At 40.7% G+C, this 10606-nt stretch overlaps 1 long non-coding RNA gene across 2 annotated transcripts; it reads right to left on the minus strand.

Annotated features, from left to right (window-relative positions):
- Window positions 1-127: 127 nt before the first annotated feature.
- LOC308180536 lies at window positions 128-10598 on the minus strand. 2 transcript variants are annotated; one of them, XR_013940991.1, is made up of 5 exons: window positions 4340-10598; window positions 1739-1819; window positions 1555-1649; window positions 890-1278; window positions 128-788 (listed from the first exon to the last, which is right to left on the minus strand). It is a non-coding gene; the product is annotated as an uncharacterized lncRNA (long non-coding RNA). The 2 variants fall into 2 exon arrangements; XR_013940992.1 differs by having other exon boundaries at window positions 128-1278.
- Between the last annotated feature and the right edge of the window lie 8 nt (window positions 10599-10606).

The raw sequence follows: 10606 nt of genomic DNA on the forward strand, positions 1-10606 counted from the left end.
TAGTTGCACTTTGTTCACAGGAATGGAATAAACAGAGCCTCTTCAGAAAGATAATCTCATATTTACTTCTTGTTGCAAAGTTCAGCTCTCCCAGTATTTCTTTCCTTCATTAGGTATATTACTACAAGAGACATAATTGGTTATCGTGCCTAGTTTCTGGAATGTCAAGTCAGCTGTACCTGTTAAACACGGACCCCTGATTTGGCAAGTTAAGTCAGAAAATATGCTAAATCCTCACAAATAAAATGTAATGATGTGTGAAAAAGAAAAGGAGAGTAAATTTCCTTCTAAGCATTCCTGCCATGTAAAATGGGCAGACATAAAATCATGCGAGTCAGTATAATTAATAGCAACTTAAATTTTTATAGCCCTCCATCCGAAAGAATCTCACAACCTTTATGGAAATCATTGTATGGAAATATAAAAAATATAAAACAAGGATCGTTTTACCACGGTTGAAATGCAACCGACTGCTTAACAATTGTACATCTATGCTGGAGCCTGGTCTTCCACAAAGGACTTGCAGGCTTGGGCTCTGCATTAGGAACAAAGATACCCCTTGCACTGCAAGACAACATTTTTTAGAGTATGTGAAAGCTTTTAAATTACTGAGTACACCAATGAGTCGAAAGCTGCAAAACATGTCAGGCGCACATAAGCCTGTACTTGATAGTAAAGTCTGACTGACATATCAGCGCTTACTCTAAGCAGCAGGCAGAGACACACCGGCTGGTTTGCTGCGTGTCATCAGTTTGACAGCCCCCAGGAATCGTTGAGTCCCCATGACCCTGGAAAGACAGTTTGGCACGTATATTAAACAGTCAAATGCCTCCCCTCCAACTGTTTATTCATCTCCACTAGTCACAGGCCTTCCCAGTCAAGTACTCACATTAGGTCTGAATGGTTAGATAATGATGGAAGAATCTTCCACGTGTCCTCACAGTTGTTGCAATCTAAACCCTCAGATGAAAATATTTCTGGTTTAATAACTGCCTTTGAAGCTGGAAGGTGGTTCAGTAACACAGACAGCAGGGGGTGACTAATATTACACATTTGAATAAATCCAAAGACTCTGTTTGTATTTTTTTTTCCCTTAACTTTTGGCAAAGTTCCCATGAGACGCAGTTGCTAAACCTGACTTTTATTTTTCCCTATACCAACATTTTTAACTTACCAGAGCATTTGACAGTAATCTACGAAGAGTTGGATGGTCATACAACATGTGTTCTTGTTCCCAGACACCAGAGACAAAGAGGCCGTCAAAACATTTTTAAAAGTCTTAAAAAAAAAACCAAACTTCAAAGTCAATGAAATCTAAGACACTTCAGAACACGAGACATAAGCTTTTCAGATATGTGGGTGCTTATGAATGTTTTGCTCGTATTCTTCACATAAGGTGTACAGTTGTGGACCGTGCAGGGAACTGAAATGATCTGTCCCTTCCAGAATGTAAAGGGAAAATTGTTTACTGGAAAATTCTTTTCAAGCTACATTCGGTATTGTGAAATTAAGAGTCCCTGCCCAAAGACACATTTGATTGGAGGGGTTTCCTACCCTTCTTCACCTCCATTCTGATTTTTTGCGTAAGACATCGATGCTGTCCGGTTCCTTAGCTCAGATGGAGCCCTGTGGCTTTAACTGTTGATTGACTGTGCCAAGAGACATATACATAAATGTTGTTATTCATCTAGCACTACTGAATTGCAGTTTCTAAAAGCAAAAACATTTAAACATCAACCTGTCCAGACGCACTATCACCACTTCCAGATGTGGATATCCATTTATTTTAGCCTGAGGAGTTCACAGGTCAAGATGAGATCTGAAACGTACAAAAGTTTTTGTTTGAAAACATGTACTGGCACATGCAAAGGTGGCTCTTCACTATCTGCAGGGTGTTGTAAGGGCAGATACTTAGATCTCCCGATGCATTCACACCTGCAGATGTTCAAATCCTACCAGTAGGGATACACAGTGACTGGTTTTGCAGGACAGTATTAGGGCCAATCCATCTGGAAGACTTCAGCCAAGCTTAATACAGCTAGAACAGTTCGACAGAAAATGTCTGAAAAACTAGAGGCTATGTGGAATCATCTGGTGATTAAATAATACCTTTTGTGGTTGGTTTTATATTTATGTTTGAGGCTTTTTTTTACTACATATAATCCTGTGTAATGAAAGCTCTAAATAGAAGTTGGAAAAAGTGACAGCTTACAAGAAGTATTCCTGGGTAGAACGATCGATCGCTAATAGGAACACTGTCAAAGTAAAACACTGCAATAATAATACTGAGAGTTATTCTGGAATAGTTGTGCCAACCACATTTTTATGTGGAAGGCCCTGAAATAATTAACAGGAGAAGTAGCTGCTAGCCCTTGCTTTTGGCTCGTTTGAAGAAAAACTGATTTCCTCACAGACGGAAGCTCGAGCGCTCAAGTCCTTCTAACTAGACAGAGTAGATCTGGATCAAAATGGGTGGAAATTGCAGAGCTATAAATTTGTATGAAAGCTGAATCAGAGCTTTAGGATAACTAAGCAGTGGGGATAGAGTGATGCTGAGGACTTGGAAAACTATGTTTTGTTCTTTTGAGGGTTTTCCTGCAAGGAGACCTTCAGATGATCATCTCTCTTTTCCACTTGTGGGAAAATTAAGAAGGACCCAACTTTTCTACAAACAGTTTATAAACACTTGCTTTCTAGGATTTTAACTCCGGCCAATTCCTGCAACTCTTATTTATTTATAAGAGTTTTAACAACTCTTATTTATTTCCTCAGCCCTATGACAGGAAAACTCTTGCTGAATCCTAAACAAAGTCGAGTGACACTTCAAGATTTGGCCCCTCAGGAAGAGCAGCAAAGACTCTAATTTTACACTGCGTGTATTCTGTCCCATTGTCTCCTTACCAAGCAGCAGCTGTTTTTGTGGGAACTGAGAGACTTCCCTTGCTTTAGGGAGCACTATCGATATTTGAACTCTCAGGGGAGTAACCTCTGTTTCTATCCAGGAAATATCAGATTAAAATAAACACATGGAACATTGCTTGGTGAAGAGCGAGTACGTTATTTACAATTCTTTAGTTTCAGGTTGGCATTATTCAAACATTTGATGTGTGCCTTGAGTCTTGTGTAGGAGTACAGCGACAGAAAAGGTGAAACAAAAAGGAGGAAAATATGTAGAGATCTGTCATATACAATTTTTGCTCTAATACTACATTGTACGCATTAATCTTTTCATCTGAGAATGTCAAAGCTCATTAAAAAATGTAGTTAAATATAAAAAAGCTCTGTGAGGAAAGTAATTCCTTTATTGGTAGGTTAGCTGAATGCCAGAGTCATTCAGTTATTCCTCATTAGAACCAGAGACAGAACTCAGGAATAGAACCAGTCTCCAGCTTTGGCTACATAAAATGCTGCACAAGTTGCCAACAATGAAGATCTGCAAGTGGAATTTGGTTAATTGTGTCAGTCTGTAGGAACGCTTCTTATTTTTTGGTATTACAATAGCTCTGAGAGTCCTGAGAGCTCTGCAACTGTGATCCCTTTGCACAAGGTGCTAGCTGAACACAAAGCAAAGAGGTGCTTCTGGCTTCAAGAACAAAATCTTTCAGGACATAGTTTGACAAATGTTTTTTGTTGAAGTCTCTACTTACACATTCCCCACCATGCATTCCTCCTGTCTTCCCTTCCCCTTCATGCTGTCCCTGAATTGTACCAATGCAGTTATTTGTGTAGCCCTGTGTTAAATTGAACCAGGAAATGGATTTCAATTAAAACTAGTCCTCAGAAAAACATTTATTTTTAACTCAGACTAGCGCTCTGATCTGTGCCCTGCTGCAGATGCACGAGGAATGTTACAAAAAATGGGGTCCCATACAGGCAGGAATGAATGAGGAAAGGGTAAGGAGCAGGTTGCTTTAGTCTTGCTTACTTAGAAGAGGTGTTTGTCAAACCATGCCCTTAACTTAGCCTTACCAGGACAGGGCTGCAATTTTACCTGGTGTGAAAAAATGTTTTGTTGTTAGTTTTGTTTAAATTAATGCAAGCAAGCAGACTGCCTCAATACACAAAATAACAGAACTGCTACCTCAGGTGATACTGTAAAGTTTTCAGAGCAGAATTTGCTAGCATTGCCAAAAAGTCATCCTTCCCCTTTCAGATTCAAAAATACCAACTTTCAGAAACACACAAAGGAAATAACCTTTAAACTCCATGTTTGTTTTTGCAGTGGCATGACTGGAAAATAATTTCATCTGCCTTTACAAAGAAAGCTGGGGGGGGGATGTAAAACAAAGTAGAGACCATTTCCCTCCCACCACAGTTGTGCATCTATTATCTGACTCACCACTTCTGGGATTCCTTCTGGCAGCGCTGGTTTTATTGCACTGAAAATTCAAGAGTGTGAAAAATATTCCCTATTTTCAGATGACTCTTCTGTTCTCTGTTTCGTTCAGGTCAGTATCCCTTCCTTTAGAGGTTTGGAACTAAAGATTCAGAAAGTGCTGCTCTTAAGCCTTGTGAGAAGCACCAGCACAGCAGAAGGGGGAAGGGAGGAATGAAAGGGGAGGAGAGTCCATATCTGAAGAGAGACTCCAGACTAGAGAAATTTTACTGACATCCATTCAGTATCCAGCAGGGTCTCCTTCAAGGGCTTTTACTGAGATCCAAAGACTCGGGCAATTCACAGAGGCATTTACATGCAACGTCGCCTTCTGGGAGCTAAGGTATAACTGTACTCCTGGATAATAACAACAAAGAATACTACCAGACTCCTATTGAAATGTCAACCAGGCACTACTGTTCTAGAGAGTAACAAAGAGATGCTAATATAATTAATTATGAAGCCTCAGTACCCTCATTAACACTTCTTTAGTGCCCAGATCTTTGAAAATCAGCTGTATAAAGTGACTGTCAGAGTTAATTCCTTATAAATTGCCTCCTGTCACATCCCAGCGCTGCAGCAAGATCTCTCAGGCCTTGTTGATGCTAAGAAATCTGTTGTGTGTATTTTTCTCCCCCCCCCCTTTTTTTTTTTAAGTACTGATGCAGTTGTACTGGTTATTAAGGTATACACTGTTGAATAAGCAGGAGTTTGTCAGGATAGGACAGAGCAAAATAAAAGTGCATTTAGACAGCCCTACTTCCATAGCTGGTAGCATAAATAGGAAAAGTTTGAATCACTTAAACGGAAAACTAAGGACAAAAGAAAAACAGGAATGAGAGGTGTCACATAATTTGGCATTAAAACGTTTCCGGACCTTTCTTAAATTTGAGGATCGCAGCCAGTTTGTAGTGCTCTCTCCGCTTACTGCCTTTACAACAGCATTTCAGCTCCAGGCCTCATTCCAATGCATGCTCCCTCCCCGCCACTCCCGCTTACAAATATATATTTCAATAGGCTTAGGCTACACAGAGTTCCAAAACCAGCATGTAATTGGTACAATTGTCTTTTACGCTTCACAGAGAGCCACATTCATGCCTTCTTCAGCCCTGCTTTGTCATGGTCTCCCTCCTTTTTTCTTTAAGTTAGACTGGGATCAGTGCTCGTGTTTTGGAAACCTACACAAACACTAAAGAAAAAAGTCACACAAACTGGCTGTGTTCATAGTTCATTCTGTTATTTCTCAGTACCATTCATACTCCTGAAGGATATAAACGTGCGATCTTTTACAGGAGATAAAAAGAAACCGATCATTACAAATCACTCAGCATTTTTTGCAGCAAAGAAGCACCGAATGCTGACATGCCAATTTGTCTGTACAGAACAGTCTGCTTCCCTCAATCTTCTGTGTGCTTTGGAGAAGATGATAATCTTCCTGCAGTGCATAATTTTGCAAAGTTACCTGCGTGTGTTTGTATAATGTGCTCCAGAATCCTTTGGGATTCTTGCTATACGTGGGATAACAGACTAATCAAAACAGGATATTTTATTTGCCATTTCAGAAGTGGCTTTCACAGCAAGCGTAAGATGATTTTGCTGGTCTAGCTAAACTGAGAGCATGCAAAAACTTTAAATGGAGGTGAAGTTTATATCAATAAAAGCAGTCTTTGCAAATAGGCCTGTCTTTTCTGCTGTATTTATTAACATCATTAGGAACATGGTTTTATTCTCCACTCTTAGATTACATATTTATATCCCAGTAAAGCATTGATGTATTGATCATTGTGTTCACATAAATCACGTATAAGAAATTAAAGTAGCATGCTCTAAATTAAACATACAGGTTTCTGAAGAGCAATCAAGAACTATCATGCAAATTCCATTTGCTTTCAAAAGTATAAATGTAATGGGATTGAGTAGAATGTAACTACATATCTCTGAATGTCCTTTTAGAAACAACACTTCTGCAAAGGATAGCCAGTTCTGTTCACACAATATGTCTGCAGTGCTCTTTGAGATATTCAGGTGCTTTATACATACCAATTCAAGTTTCAATGACAGGTTGAGATACTTTAGACATAGTATGTGTTGAAAAAATGATGTACAGAACAGGTAAATAATTTTTAGTCGTGCATGATTACTGAATATGGAATTAATTTAAGGAATCACAGTGTTTTCTTCCCTGTTGTCAGCACTGCAAAGGGTCAGCTACCGTTTAAGGGTGGCACGCCACCCTTAGTTTTGTTTCTGAGATTAGACGGTGAGCATGCTGCTACAAACTCAGCAGGAACTAGGGGATGCTGTGTCTAAAAGCAGAGAGACACTGCCAATCACCTTGTTGACAGTGTCTTGCCTCTGTCCGAGGCAGAGGCTCCCAGCTGCCGCTGCATTTGGAGCACCACGACAGCCAGGAACTGCGATCCCGAGGCTTTCGCAGATGCCTCTTTCGATATGCCACGGCTCTTGGCCCTGTGCCAGCTCCTACTTGCCATTCAAAATCTGCCTGCATGGAGCCTTTGCGCCCCTGTGGTGGTGGCTTGCTGACACCTGCAACAAAGCACGCTTTCCCTATGCTCCTTCTCATTTTGGTCGCATTTTGACTAAAATCTCTCTTATTGTCAATGTGGGAATGACTGTGTGACAGGCGATACCTGTACTGTGCAAGAAATCATACCCATATTTGCAAGGTTTAAGAGGGACCCTCTCCCAATTCTAATTCTACAAAGCGTAACAGGTCTATGACTAATGGAAATGGATTATTTTTATAAGGTATTACACACATCTCTGTGTAACGGTACTTCAGAAACGAGCCAACGTGTTATTTGCCGAAGTTCAGAATATGGTTTTCAAAGCAAAAAGGGCAGAGCATTTGCAGAGACAGGAGGGACAAGGAACAGGAGGTCAGAAGTTACAGAAAGATGTATGAGCCCTTTATGAATGACACTGGAGAAGCAAGAGCTGGAGGATTCACACAGCTTGAGGTAACACACTTTGAATCCACGCAAGGACCTGAACTCTCATTAAGCTTCTGAGCATCTGGCTGGCTGCACAGACACTGTGTTCTGAACACAGCACAGTTGTGGTGACCTTTCTTTCCTTCAAGTTTAGTGAATGTGTGAACACCTGATTTTTAAATCACAGATCTCTAACCAAAAGAAAAAAAGATCTGTACATTAGCAATGCACGCACAAAATATCCGTCAAATAAATCTGAAACAGTGCTCTGCCGTTTAGGAGCTTAGGTTCTGTTTTTTATTCTGCCATAAATTCCCAGCATGGTTTCGTACATCATCTAACCCTTACCCCTAAAATGTCCCATCAAAAAATGGCACCTGCAGTTCAGTACCTCACAGAGCAGGCAAGGGTAAAATAAATGCTTGTGGCATGATCTGAATACAAGATGAGGAGCATCACAGGTAACAGCGCAGATAAGCAGACTTCAGAAAACTCATTACTACTGGTCCTGCATTTGAACTCCTCAGTCACCACCTACATTAGCACGATAAGGTGCTACTGTCACTAAAAACTTTCCAGGATGGCATACAGCAAGCTATTGGTGAATCTAAAGGAGCATCCCTAAGAATACTGTTGCAGATGTAAGGGGCTTTCCAGTGATTGTCCTTTTGGGCAGTACCTGCTTGTCCTCTTGCCTTTCACACTTGTACTGTCTTGACTATTCTTCTCAAGGGATATTTCCATTTTACGCAAAACTCACGGCCTCACTGACGCTAGCCTCTAGGTCGGTAGAGCAAACAACCTCACTCTGAAGCAAATGACACTCAAGACCGTGTTCAAAACAGTTTAGAAGTAACTGATCAGGTACTGTCAAGCACAAAACATCAGCATAAAGCCAGTTTAACCCCTGTGGTGCATACGCAGGCTAATTCAAAGGCAATGCAGTTAAGTACCCAGGCCTCAGCCAAACCAGGTTTGTCATGCTTTGCAACCTCGTTTGAAAGGAACAACCAGGGAAATGGAATTAAGGCCTGCTGGTTATACCAGTTGGGGAAACAAATGCATTCTGGAGTGACGTGTTTCTTTCATATAAACCCTTTTTATTATTTGAAGAGTTTTGTTGTTTGGCTTTTTTTTTTTAAACATAAAATGAAAAGATGTAGAAAGTACTGTTCCCCTGAACAGAACCCATCAATCAAAGAAAGGCAATGCCTTTGATCCCATTTCAAGCTTCTCGCTGCCAATCTAAGCCCCAAGACTTCTTTCTCATGGCCAGACATTCCTTTCTCGTTTGAGCTATGCATGTCGGTTTCTTCATTCTCACTTGCATGTTTGGGGTGGAGGAAATGGGGAGAAAGGTGTAAATGGGGAAAGCTCAGCGATGTCTCTCTATTTGGGGTAGAGACCAGTGTTTCAGCTACCTGGGGCCTCAACACAGCTCAATTATTTCATTTATCACAAACAGAGGACAGTTACTGTACCCACAAGTGGGTAATTTTTTAGCAAAATTTAGCCTAGAATATTTGGTTTGCACCAGGTCATAGAAATTATACTCCCAGCATGCATGCTTCGTTGTATCTCATTCCTTTTTCTAATACTTTCTCCCCCAGTGCTTTCTCTTTACTACCTTACTCTTCACTTGTTCTTGTTTTCTGATGCTGATTTGCTCCATTATGTAAAAGTGAAAACTTATTAATACTGCATCTCATGAAACACAAAGAAGAGAAAACACAGATCAGCACTGCAGTAGTAACAGCCACTTTAGAGACACTTAGTAGCCTCAGGCTAGTAAACCCCCTCCCCCAATTATCCTTGATTTTACCCTATTTCCAGTGTAGCGTTACCATATTAGAACACTTGTGTGTCTGATACTGCCATGCCAGAAAGAAAAAGCAAGGTATGATTTATTTAAATACTGTTGATAAATTAAAGCTCCATCAAATACTAGATATAGATACTAGAATAATAACAAGAAAATTAAACTGCAATTACTTAGAACAGTCATCTTTTAGAGCTATATGTTCGTTTCTCATCCTCAGGGAAGAAAAAGTCCAGACACGCATAATATTATGGGGGAAACGTACTACATTTGCAGTAACTTTGCATATTACTTACTGAGAAAAAACGTTGATTTATTTTTGGTCTGTTTCACATATTCAAATTCCAGTTTTCTTGTTTCTGAGATGGCAAAGTGAGATAAAACAAAAAAAAGCTTTTCTCCTCAGATTCACTCTGACAAGCTAAAGTTTTTAAACTGCAGCCTGTGCTTAGCATTTTTATTAGGATGCAGTCTGTATATAAATTCACACTTGTAATATTTAGTCTACTACCAAACAGTAACGTGCCTTGGCAGTTCTAATATACCAATTAAAGATAATTTAGTGATGACTGAAGATGATCTATTTATAGATGATAAATCTTTCTTTTAAGCTTTAAGAACTTCTTAAAAAAGCAACACACTACGCTACAGGGCTCAAGTATTTCATGCCAGTTATTCAACATAAAGCAAACCTAAAAAATAATTCCCCCTACTTCCTGCAGTTTAACTACTTGCAGCAGTAAAGTTATTCAAACAATGCTCACTTTACATTTTAATAGCATGTTGAACTTGAAATAGAATACACATTTATTTCACTCATTAAGGGATGAACTAGCTTGTTATTGCAGCTTCAAATACTTACTACATCTTCAACAAATCTGCTGATTTCTTAAAAAATATACTTCCCTTGGTAAGTGCCATACTAGGATTTCACCAGTAACACTAGCGGAGCCACATCCACTCTCAGGAGCGCCTACTCTGTATCCTGTCAGCTTTATTTTGACTTACAGACCAAACTCCCTCCCTGCAATAGCAGGAATAACTCTGCTCGAGTTCGCGCATCCACGCCTGCTTATGCCAGGGCTAAATTTATCCTCGGCGTTCACCAAGAAGTTGTTCCAGTAGAGGTGCAATTGGAAAAACCCCTGTAAGCCCAGACATACCTGTGAGAAAGCACTGCTTCAGGAGCCTGGGACACCGGGGAGCGTGGCCACGGCCCTGAACAGCACGGCCTGACCCTGCTGCATGCCCCGGCCGGCGCTGGGGCAGCCGAGGCCGGGCTCTTTTCTGCCTTTTTCTCCTTTCTGCCCGGCAGCGAGGCGGAGCAGCAGTCCCCCCACAGCACAAAGCTCCGCAACTCCCTCGCCAAACCCCAACGGCTACGCAGAGCCAGGGAGCCGAGGAGCAGGCTCTGCACGCCTCGCGTTGATCCCCCTGCCCCGTCCCCTCGGTAAGCGC

This window comes from Anser brachyrhynchus (genome assembly GCF_964034855.1).
Source record: "Anser brachyrhynchus genome assembly, chromosome: 19".
Taxonomy (NCBI): Eukaryota; Metazoa; Chordata; class Aves; order Anseriformes; family Anatidae; genus Anser; species Anser brachyrhynchus.